This window comes from Protopterus annectens, chromosome 9.part0 (assembly GCF_019279795.1).
Source record: "Protopterus annectens isolate FY-2018-M chromosome 9.part0, PAN1.0, whole genome shotgun sequence".
In the NCBI taxonomy this organism is placed as follows: domain Eukaryota; kingdom Metazoa; phylum Chordata; order Ceratodontiformes; family Protopteridae; genus Protopterus; species Protopterus annectens.
The window spans coordinates 1508632135-1508643451 of record NC_056743.1 but is presented as its reverse complement, the minus strand read 5'-3'; the positions used below and the strand labels follow the sequence as shown (position 1 = coordinate 1508643451).

General features: G+C 40.3%; 1 protein-coding gene across 1 annotated transcript in view; it reads right to left on the bottom strand.

Moving 5' to 3' along the window:
• Nucleotides 1–9601, bottom strand: part of PGLS (6-phosphogluconolactonase) — a 164621-nt gene extending 155020 nt beyond the window's left edge. Inside the window, exon 1 of the mRNA XM_044084451.1 lies at nt 9397–9601. The gene's annotated coding sequence lies outside the window, so the exon portion shown is untranslated. The remainder of the gene's footprint in view (nt 1–9396) is intronic.
• Between the last annotated feature and the right edge of the window lie 1716 nt (nt 9602–11317).

The following is an 11317-nucleotide window of genomic DNA, read 5'->3' as shown; positions in this document are numbered from 1 at the left end:
TCACCATGGGGATGGTGTTCTTTTGGTGATGTGAACTGTTGTTTTTCCGCCAAACGTACCTTTTGGAATTGTGGCCAAAAAGTTCAACCTTGGTCTCAGACCATAATTTTCCCACATGCTTTTGGGTGACTTGATGTATCGTTTTGCAAATTTTAGCCAGGCCTGAATGTTTTTCTGTACAAGAAAAGGCTTCCATCTTGCAACCCTACCCTACTCTATAACCCAGACATAAGGAGAATATGGGAGATTGTCACATATAGTACACAACCAGTACGTGCCAGAAATTCCTGCAGCTCCTTCAGTGTTGTTCGTCTCTTGGCAGTCTCCCTGACCAGTTTTCATCTTGCCTTTTCATCAATTTTGGATGGGCGTCCAATTCTTTGCAACATCACTGTTGCCCCATATTTTTCCCACTTTTTGATGACTGTCTTCATGGTGTTGTATAGTATATCCAATGCCATGGAAATTTTTTTGTACCCTTCTACTAACAGATAGCTTTCAACAAGGAGATCCCTTTGATGCTTTGTAAGCTCTCTGCGAACCATGGCTTTTACTGTAGCAGGCAACTGAGTAAATGTCAGGAAAATCCTACTAGGGCAGCTGAACTTTATTGGAGGTTTGTCAGGAAAATCCTACTACGGCAGCTGAACTTTATTGGAGGTTAATCAGAGTCTCTTTAATTGATGGCAAGTGTGTACGCAAGAAGACAATAACTTTCTTCCCCGGTTAGGGGTCGTCACAGTGGAACTCCAATCCGCTAATGACTGGCAGTGAATTTTTACTGTGTCAAGTTGCCAGCCAGACACCCAACCTTCAAAGGCGGCACACCTACACATGCACGCACCTACCTGCATGTCTTTAAATTCACTCGACAGTGGGGAGGACAAACGCACACAGAAGGCGCTCCCAGCAGAGAATCGAACCGAACAGCCTCTTGCTGTGAGGCGACAATGCTAACCACTGCTGTAATTTAATTAAAAGGTGCTTTAACAAAGTATTAGTTTAAGGGTGTGCACACTTGTGCAACCAGCTTATTGTACTTTTTTTATATTTTTCCCTGCAAGGCAATGTAGAAGATTAGATTATCATCATTGACCTCATTAACAAGGACACTGGCAACCTCCAAACACTCGATCCCACACAGTTTGGCTTCATCAAGGGGAGGTCAAGCCTGTTAAATCTGGTGGACTTCTCTGAGACAGTCACCAAAGCCATGGACAAGGGGAAGATGGCGCACACTGCCCACCTTGACCTGGCCAAAGCCTTCGATATGATACTATTCCCCACTCAGGTACAACAGATAAACTCTCACAACTAGGCATCAATCCATAGGTTAACAGATGGGTAGCAAACTGGCTCACTGCTAGAACCCACCTAGTCAAAATAGGGGAAGCCACCTCAAGCAGTAGACCTGTTATGAGCGGTGTACCCACAGGATCAGTCTTGGGGCCTCTCCTGTTTGCGATATACTTTTCGGAGGTGAAAGCCAAAACCAGTGGGCTATGGCTGACCAGGTTTGTAGATGACTGCAAGCTGAGTGTGGTCATCAATTCTCCTACTGATGTGGGCATCCTCCAAGAGGGTCTCACCCAAACAAATGACTGGTGCCAGAAACATAGCCTCAAACTGAATGCTAAAAAATGCATCATCATTCCCTTTGGGGAGAGTGACATCCCCACAAATTATCACATTAATAATAAAGTCCTAAGCACGCAATCAGTTGTGAGGGACTTGGGGCACCCAGTTTGATAGCAAAACCGACTTCTGACCACCATATTCCTCTGTTGTATGGAAAGCTTTCTACATGGCCCACCTCATTAGTAAGGGTGTGTCATCCATGGATAAGGTGGTCATAACATCCCTGTATTCTTCCCTTACAAGACCTATTATTGAGTACAATGTCCCTTTCGGCATTTACCTCACAAAGCACATGCAGCAGCTGAAGAGACCACTGAGTTTCCTCACCAGAAGAATCCAGGGCCTCAAACATCTACCCTACACAGACAGACTGAGTACAGGGACAGAGCCTTTAGCCTCCTACAGACTCCTCAGAGAGGACCTCTGTATGGCATACAAAGCAATCTCAGACCCCGCCTTGATGGGACTGTATGCGCGACTTTAACCTGGTCTGCGACATCAACAGGACTTGTTGGCAGGACAGGTTTGCTTCCCACAGACTCCCTCCTTTTGGGGAATAGACTCCCTCTCCATGTCAAGCAGAATACCTTATTATCCCTTTTTAAGTGTAACCTGGATAACTGGATGGGGAACAGAAAAATACACCTCTAGGATTCCACCTGTGTCCCTGCTGGACAGTGCCCCAAGGTGCCAACTTGTTGGAACATGGGCTAAATTCTTGGCTAGGCTTATAAGGGCCTCGGGGCCAATAGCCTAGTAACTTCCTATGATCCTAAAAGATAATATACTAACTTGAGAAACTGGGAGCTCTTGTTTATGGGTACTGACAGCAAGATACATGCAGTAAAAATGTTTTTAATTCCTTTAGTTTTTCTATACAGATCTCACATTTTTATAATCCACAGGAGAAACTGTGGACAGTAATTAATAAAGCGTTGAAGTATTTTTTGTGGGAGGGGGGAAAAGGGCAAGGATCAAGTGGGATAAAAATTGATCCCTACAACATAACAAGGTGGTATAGCATTACCGGAATTGAAGGGATATTTTAGAGCTTTACAGTTAAGGCTCATATACACAACACAAACAGAAAGGTATAATTCAAAGTGGAAAAGGATTAGGATGATTAAACAAGGGGGAAATTCAATTAATAAGGTAAGAGTGGAACTTTGGATGCAGACCCTCAAGAACAACAGATACAAATTACAGTTATAAAGTAGCAGAAAGTATTCTAAGAACCAAGCAAACACAAAAATGGAGAAAAGATTTTGCTAACAGGGATGACTGCAATTAGGGGTACACAAAGAGCTAGAGGGGACTGGAATTTTTTAGAGAAAACTGATGAAGGAATGAAGATACTAGAAGCAAGTGACTAGAGGGGGAAGTTACCAGAATGGAAAGTCGTCAAGAAAATATTTTGACAGCAATCTGGAGACTGCTTTCCCTATCAGGGATTGATAGAGTATAAGTAGACAGAAAGGAATAGGGGAATCCCAACTGAAAGAATAGCTCTGACAGAGTTTTTAGTTTAATCTAGAACAAAAGCTAGCTACTGTTAAAAAGGGACAATTAGTATGGTATATGAAATATTGCACTATAACTATAGGAATAAATCAAGAGGAGGTGGTTACAAAAGACTGGATATAAACAATTCACAAGGAAACAGTATGATGGAATATGTATGGCTCCCAAGTGTACAGCAAAGTCTAGATTTATGAATTTTTGCCTGGAAGTGGTTGCATTGATATTTTAATATCCCCAGCACACTCCAAAGAATTTTTCCTCAGGTAGATGGCAAATGTTAAAGGTGTAATGAGGAAGAAAGTAACCGGGTGCATATGTTTTGGGAATATAATGAATCGGCAGACTTCAAAAATTCCCTAAAGAGTACTTTTCAGAAATATTGGGTGAGCAAATGGATATAACCAAGGAAAAACTATTTTTTTTTAGTTGAGATACACGATCTAAATTGCCTATATATATTAAGGCCTTGCTAAGTTTACTTCTGGTGGCTGGCAAAAAGCAGTTAGAAAATGGAAATCAAAAGTCTACACTAAATTTATTTGAAGTACTGAATATTATAACAGAGAAGATCTGGAAGTAGGATCTATAGAAAAAGGGTAGAAGCAAACTACGCAGAAAAAAGGGAAATTGTGGAAACAATACAAGCAAAATTATCTTTTGGAGGAGGAGTGAGATTTAAGAGAAGGCAGAAACAAGAGCCAATTTATGTAATGTTGGATTGATGATGGTTATAAAAAAATACATATGTAAATGTATAACGTGTGTAACTAAGAATATGTTTATATGGCTTGTTTCTTTAATGTATGTATGCCTATATCTTAAGTGACAGTTCAGTCAAGGTGTTAAAGTAAATTCACGTGCACAAATCAAGGGCATGAAACACTTACTGGAAGCTGTAATAGTACAGGATTTGGCAAAACGTTGCTACTACTAGCTACCAAGAAAAAACTAAGGAGGAAGCTTAGAAGTATTAATGAACAAAGTGTGGTGCAAACATATGTTATCTGAGAAAAGAACGTGGAATAAGTCTGCAAAGACTCCAAAGAAGACAAGTGGTCCTACTAGTATTTTAGGCTAACAAACTGGCAGTGAATTTTAGTAAACCGCAGAATGTGAACGGATGAGAATGAAAAGACTAACAGAAGCGCTCTGCAAAAGTGGTACTGCCCAATAACAAGCAAACCAGCTGCAACAAGAAACCAAGAGGCTTCAGAAGGACAACTGCAGCCATTGCTGGCCTTAGGGATAGGAGTGCTATTCTTCATACTTATCTAGAAAAAAAATAAAAGGCCCCCTGCAGTCAGTGCTAATGTGCCCCTACTAAAAACAAACCATGGCTTCAGCTCCCTACTGGGGATATAGCTGTCTTTGTCCAAACTACAGTCTACACAACCAATCAAGAGACAGCTTTTGGGACTTTCGAACTAGTTATCCAGATCGAGTGTGGGAAGTAAATAACAGATGAGGGCACAATATGCAGAAGGAAATAATGGGATCACCACGGTGTGAGTCTGTAAAACAATGCTGTGGTCAGAACGCGGTCTGCTCGGATGGTCTGGGCGTTTTTTTTCTTTTTTTTTAACATGGGAGGCATCATGGGCAGGAAACTACTTTACAGTGCTATGGTGTGTAGTTGTGCCAAGTAATAACACAGCCTGTGGCTGGCAACAGGGTGTGTGAAACAATTAAAAATAATGGCCCAAGTAATTTATTTCATTAAAGTCAGACCTGTAAGGGGTACAAGTAACTATTTCCAGGGGATGGGGAGCTGTATGGGGATGAAAATTACCCTAATGTCATTAAAGTTTATTCTGGCATTAGAAAAAACAACCAGCGTGTACTACCGAAGGCAAACGACCAGTAATTCAAAAAGCCAGCGTAATGGTGCCAATCCCAATAAGGTCCTAGCGTGATAACACTTTATAGTTCAAACAAGTATACCAAGGACACGTTGAAATAAAATAAAATCCACACACGACAAAACAGGAATGGTCAAGAGCTTTTGTCCCTTAACACTGGACTTCATCAGAACCATTCAAAACTGTACATCATCTCTTAAATAATTAAAAAGTGATCATGAGATCCAATATTTTGCCTGCTTGTTTAAATCTTAAAGGTGAATCATGTGAATACGCCCTAAAATAGATGTACACACAATGTAATACAACATACGGTTATAAAACCATAGCCTTTTTCCTTAATATTGGTACAATGGAAGCATGTTTGTTAATACCTGGTACCATTGCGGGGTTTCTCAAGATGCCACTTAAATTCATATTCTTCCACTTTATTTTCCCCAAAAACACCCTTCTCATCTGTGAAGATAGGTGAAGGCTGCCAGCCTAGCCAGATAGAATAATTCTGTCATTTGTAAATATTAATATAAGCCACAGGCTTGGTCTCTTAAATGGAAGAAAATGCTGTTCGATGTGGAACTGCAATAATGTAACAGTGTACTCTAATGTAACAAAGCTGATAAGTCAAGCATTGTGAAATTCTTTGATCTAAAACTCAGAGCCGAGATGTCCAGAGGGAGGCATTCTGCTTATTGTTTTGAAGCCGGAGTTAATGGCTAGAATTTGCATGTATAATTCATTTTATTGTTCTGGATTCCTGACCAGCTGCAATATCAAAAGGGCTATTAACCTCTGAGAGAGTCTGTTAGCCTGGGAACCAGAAAGAAATGATGTAATCTGAAATGAATCAGTGGTACTGCGTTACAAATTTAAGGACAGAAAGAAACAGGGTATTTGAGCATTTGTCTTGAGAACATCCAAGTCATCACTCTGCCTGTGTCTGTATGTAAGTAGGATCTTAGACTTTAGTGTTTCTCTTAGAAATAGCAAGATGAGACTGTTTTTCTGTGTTGATATTAGAACTATTCTACTGTATCATTTTAAGCATTTTCCTGTGATCTCTGAACTCTTGACTAGCACTGTGCAGTTAGTATTGCCTTGTGCTTTTAATCTTTCAACTGATAATTTAAGCTCTAGAGTACAATGCATGTCTATAGTGATACTGTCCAGGTCACTCCAAATAAGCCTTGACTGTTCATAATAATAATATTGCATAGTAATAATTGGACACCCTTTCATAAGAGCCTTTTTGTAGCCGATAAATATTAGTGGGTGGTGGCAGTGATTTCTACCGTATAGTCTGGGTAAAAGGGGCATAGCCAGAGAACCTGTGCCAGCCTTCCCCAGGAGTGTCTGTGTGGTTGTATAGAACTCTTATCTCAAAGTGTGTGTGTGTCAGCTACTTGGGCAGGGACACAAAGCAATGGTTGGACAGAGAGGGTGGTGGAGGTTTTAGCTTGCCCACTAGACTCAGATCTGGACCCTATAGTTGTGCCAGTGGGGACTCTTTTTGGGGACCCGAAGAGAAAGGGAGAAACCAGCCCCAGACTGACTGATCTCGGTGTACTCTTAAGGGAAATTGTACTTTACTGTGTGTATTTATTATCCTTTTCCTATATGGCCGCCCCTCACTGGTGTTAGTGGTGAGAATTGAGGCTCCTTGATTGCTGGGCCAGTGCACGGGCATCATATCATTTTCACTTTTTCTAGAATGCCAAAAAGGACATTTTTTACCCTGACCTCAATATTCTGGCATTACACAACCAATGTACATTTCTGTTAAACAAGCTGGCACAGTTTACTGTTGTTGTTAAGAGTGAAAAACTTGAAATATATTATTGTGGCTATTATTTTTCAACACATACTTCTAAAAGTATATAGTTAACATAGTGTCAGTTGTGGGGAGATAATCTGTGGATGAAAGTGACCTCTCATTTGCAAGAGTCATTACTGTGTCATACAGAAACTAGTGTGCATTTCTGTGAAGTAAATTGGAATATTGTGGTTACTGTGTTTTTGTGAGAAGGAAACTACATTACTATGGTCATTAGTATTTTTATCACAATTAGACATATGAGATGTAAACAGTCAACAATGTGGCTAAAGCTGCTGGGTAAAAGGGTTGTCCGTTAAGGAAAATGACTGACTCCCTGCTATCAACAAAGTTAAAGTGCCAAATCTGGCATTGCAGGACTAGTGTGAATTTGTGTGAAACAAGTTGGTTGGAATTCTTGTCTGACTGATAACATCACAAGTAATCCAAGGTGTATACAGTTAATGTCTGTAAATGATGTGTATTACTGGCTGTGTAAAAGAGATTTTCCTCTGCCGCTATTTCATCACTCAAAGCAGTGACATATGGTATGGCAAAAGTGCCACATAATATGTTGTATTTACTGAAATTAATGTAAAATGATAATTGCTATGGCTTTGTAAAATCAGATACCATTTAAAATATACAGTATTCTCTTTGCATATGTCTAGAAATGCAACCATATTAAAGCAGGCTTCACAGTGTGCATACAGTTTCAGAAAAAACGCACAATCAGTAAAAATAAGCTTCAGTCAAGAATACCGATTAGAACAGAATGCGTAGTAAACTGAACAAACTAATCTTACAAGGCTTAGGAACAGAGGCTAAAGAGGAGTGTCGACATTTACAAGGTTTTGTAGTATTAGGAATACTTTAGATACATTTAGTTCACTATGGCTAGGCTTACAAATGCCCCAGGGCAGATAGCCTAGTACTAAACTATGAAACTATATTCTGTGCATTTTTGTACCATTTCATGGGGTGGCGAAAGCCACATCACTATGGCTAGGCTTACAAATGCCCCAGGGCAGATAGCCTAGTACTAAACTATGGAACTATGGACTGATATGCAGAAGTCAGTGCAGTAAAGACAACTATGAGCACAGAAGTCAGGTATAATATATAATATGTATTATAATATAGAATGCACATATGTATTTGCTTAATAATAACCTGATGCCCCACACAAGCTGGCACTCAGGGATACAATCTAACCAGTCGTGCCTTCACAGCTTTGAGGTGTGGAAAGACCAAAAATGTGAAAACTCAAATGGGATCATTTCAACAATCCAGCTGGTTACAGCTCTATGCATGCTCCACAGGAAAACAAACCAAATAACTGCTACACTTACAGACTAGGGAAGGGTTTGGCACTACCAGCCAAGAGCAGACCCCAAACTCCTGCAGTTACTATATTTATACATCTATACAGCATAGCTCTCAAATAATCAGGGCCATATTTCAAAAGAATCGGGGACAAATTAAAAAAAAAAAAATCGGTCATTTGTAAAATATTAATACTATTAACTTGAGACATTGGCAGAATAAAATAATGTTAATTACTATACATTTTGTAAAAATCTATAACTGTGTATAATTCACCACCTTTCCTCCAACAGTCACCAGTTTTAGGAAGGATTAAGAGGGACGGAGCTAAATTGTGGAGTTAAATCAGGGACAATTTAGAGGTATGCTATACAGTTCCAGTACTGCACTTACGTGCTTAGTATGACCCCGACTGTCACATGCACACAGAAACGTTATCACGGGGGGGGGGGGGGGGGGGTAAATCTCCTACTTTTCTGCTTAGTTTTAATCCACGTCACAATCATACCTCTAAACTGTAGATTTTCGTCTCATATTTTTGGATTATTTTTCAAAAAAATGTGGTCCTCTAGCAAATTAGTGGCAAATCATTAAAGCCTGAAGTGAAAAATAGACGTTCCAGTTTCAGACTTAATACCATTCAGAAAATGCATGCTAATGTAAAAGCAATATTTAAAAATGTTCCCTATTTTGGGCCTTTGTCCCACTTTTAATCATGGCTTTGCCCAGATTTCTTGCTCTAAGAGGTATGATATAAACGTATTCATGAAACGCAAAATTATTCTAAGAAACAATGTTCAAAATTCAAACACGGAAGCGCTACATACGCGCCAACAACAGAACACTGAACGCCAATGCCACCACCCACTACTTAGCCGCCTTGTCACCTCCCATGACCTAAATCCTTTGACAGAATCGCCACTACAACACCTGCACGACAACAATCACATATCAGTGCGCAGTGTAGGTAACAGCCACCCTTTTAATATTCTGCCTGAAGGTGTGACACCTGATGCTCTCGAGTTGTAATGAGCAAAACACTTCCTTCTCTACTGAATCTATGTACACTAGATTACACAACGTCTGCCAAGAAAACGAGTAACTGTCGATCCAGTATTAAGGCCACGATATGATACAAAAATAAAAATTATGCATTTTTCCCATACCTAGTCAAACATGTATCACTATGTCAGCAAGCAAGCTCTCAGCTTAGAACCTTTGAGCCTGAGCTTAGAATATTACCTGTGTTAGCCGGTCAATCCTGTATTCCTCACTACTACTCAAACTATCAGGATCTCTCAATCACGTCCACTTTTCACTCCACTCCCATTTTCTTTATAATAACAAAAATCCACACCTCCCACAATGTGTACAACGTCCTCTCTCCGTTAGAGGGCGTATACTGGCTGCCGCAGGTCTGCTAATTCATTGGTGCATAATGAGCAGCTCACTAGGCTCATCACCATCCACTCCCACAGTAACTCGTTAAGACGACCTCTAAACACATTCGAACATTTTGCATAGCGCATGCGTCATCAGAATAAATGCACGTATTACAGTGGGTGGGTGAGATTAATAATTGTCTATTGTGTTATCGTTTATCTTACCGCTTACCCTGAGAGTATATACTTAGACTAGCGGCACCAGTAGAACAGGAAGAGATGCAGTTTCGTATTTTTATAGGGTTTCAGGTACATACCTGTATGGCAGGACTCCTGCCGCAGGAGTGTGCAGTTAGAATAGGGTTGCCACTTTTTCAAATGCCCAAAGTGGGACATTTTTGGTACAAACATCAGATTTTGTAGGGCAAAACATACCCACGGCCAGTACCAAGGACAGGACTTCACTTTTTTGTCTAAATAAAAGCTTATTCTTGTAGCATTTTGGTTCCTTATTTTGTTTCTTATAACATTGATGTGTTTCAGATACAGAATAACCGTTTTATGCAACTATTACATAAAATATAGGAAATAATTGTGTCCAAAAATCTCAGGATATTTGCCATTTTTTTGCAGGACACAACTCCCCAAAGAGGGACCGTCCCTCGCAAAGTGGGACAGGTGGTAACCCTAAGTTAGAACTTGTCTGATTGAAGACTACAGGAACAGGGCTCAGTTTTGAGATTTTTGTACTGGTTAATTGGGTAATTTGTTTAAAAGCCTTTTCTGATTTCTTGTAGTCATCTAAAGCTGTTTTAAGTGTATTTTTTACTGTTTGTTCATAGGTAGGTACTAGGCTATCAGCCCAAGGGGCTACATAAGCCTAGCCAACAAGGTTCCCTGGCTTACGCCACCCAATAAAGTTATTTTCCTGTGCCACTGTCGAGCAGAGACACAGAAGTGATCCCTGGTGTGTTTCCTATTTCCCATACACTCAAGATTTTTCTTGAAGAGTGCTAATGAAGAACTTTGCTTGACATAGATGGGTAGCCTGTTCCAGAGTATTTGTAGTCATTTAAAGCTGTTTTAAGTGTATTTTTTTACTGTTTTTGCCTTATCTTTTCAAAAAAAAATTTACTTTGTTTCCCACCTTTCTAAGCTAGTATAGTCCAGTTTTCAGGCTAGTGCTGAATTCAGGGCTGTATTACAAGTTTCTGAGTTGCCCATACCTTACTTGGATAGAGGGAGGTTTCTCTGTTCACCTGTGAGAGAGGGAGCTTTGAGCAGCCATCTGTCCCTGGAGGAGTGGTTCCAGCCCAGAAGATAGTAGTTTATAGGCCATTTTGGGCTAATTTCTATCTCTTTCATTTCCCTGCTGTAAAAACCGTGTTTGCACGTCAGGGCAGTGCTGGTTAGCTAGGGCTAAATTATTCCCGGCTCCACCAAGTCTCCTCTTCAGTTTTTCCCTTGAAAGTAGTCTAACTCTCAACCTAAGCACTTAAAAAGCATCCTACAGTCCAGCACTTGCTCAGACCTAATAGCAAGCACTAATATACCCCGACACTTGATTGCCCAGCAGGGCAAGGCTCATTATTCACCCCTCACCAACCAAGTGACTAAACAGCTCACCCTACTATTCAGGCATGGCCAAAGGGCAATTTCAGGTATACTATCCAGTCCAGCTGGTGAACCTGGGTATCCTGAGGCAATGTTGCAACTGCCTCATGTACACAGACAACCCTCTCCTCCTACCACAAAACATTAATATATGCGACAGATGCAAT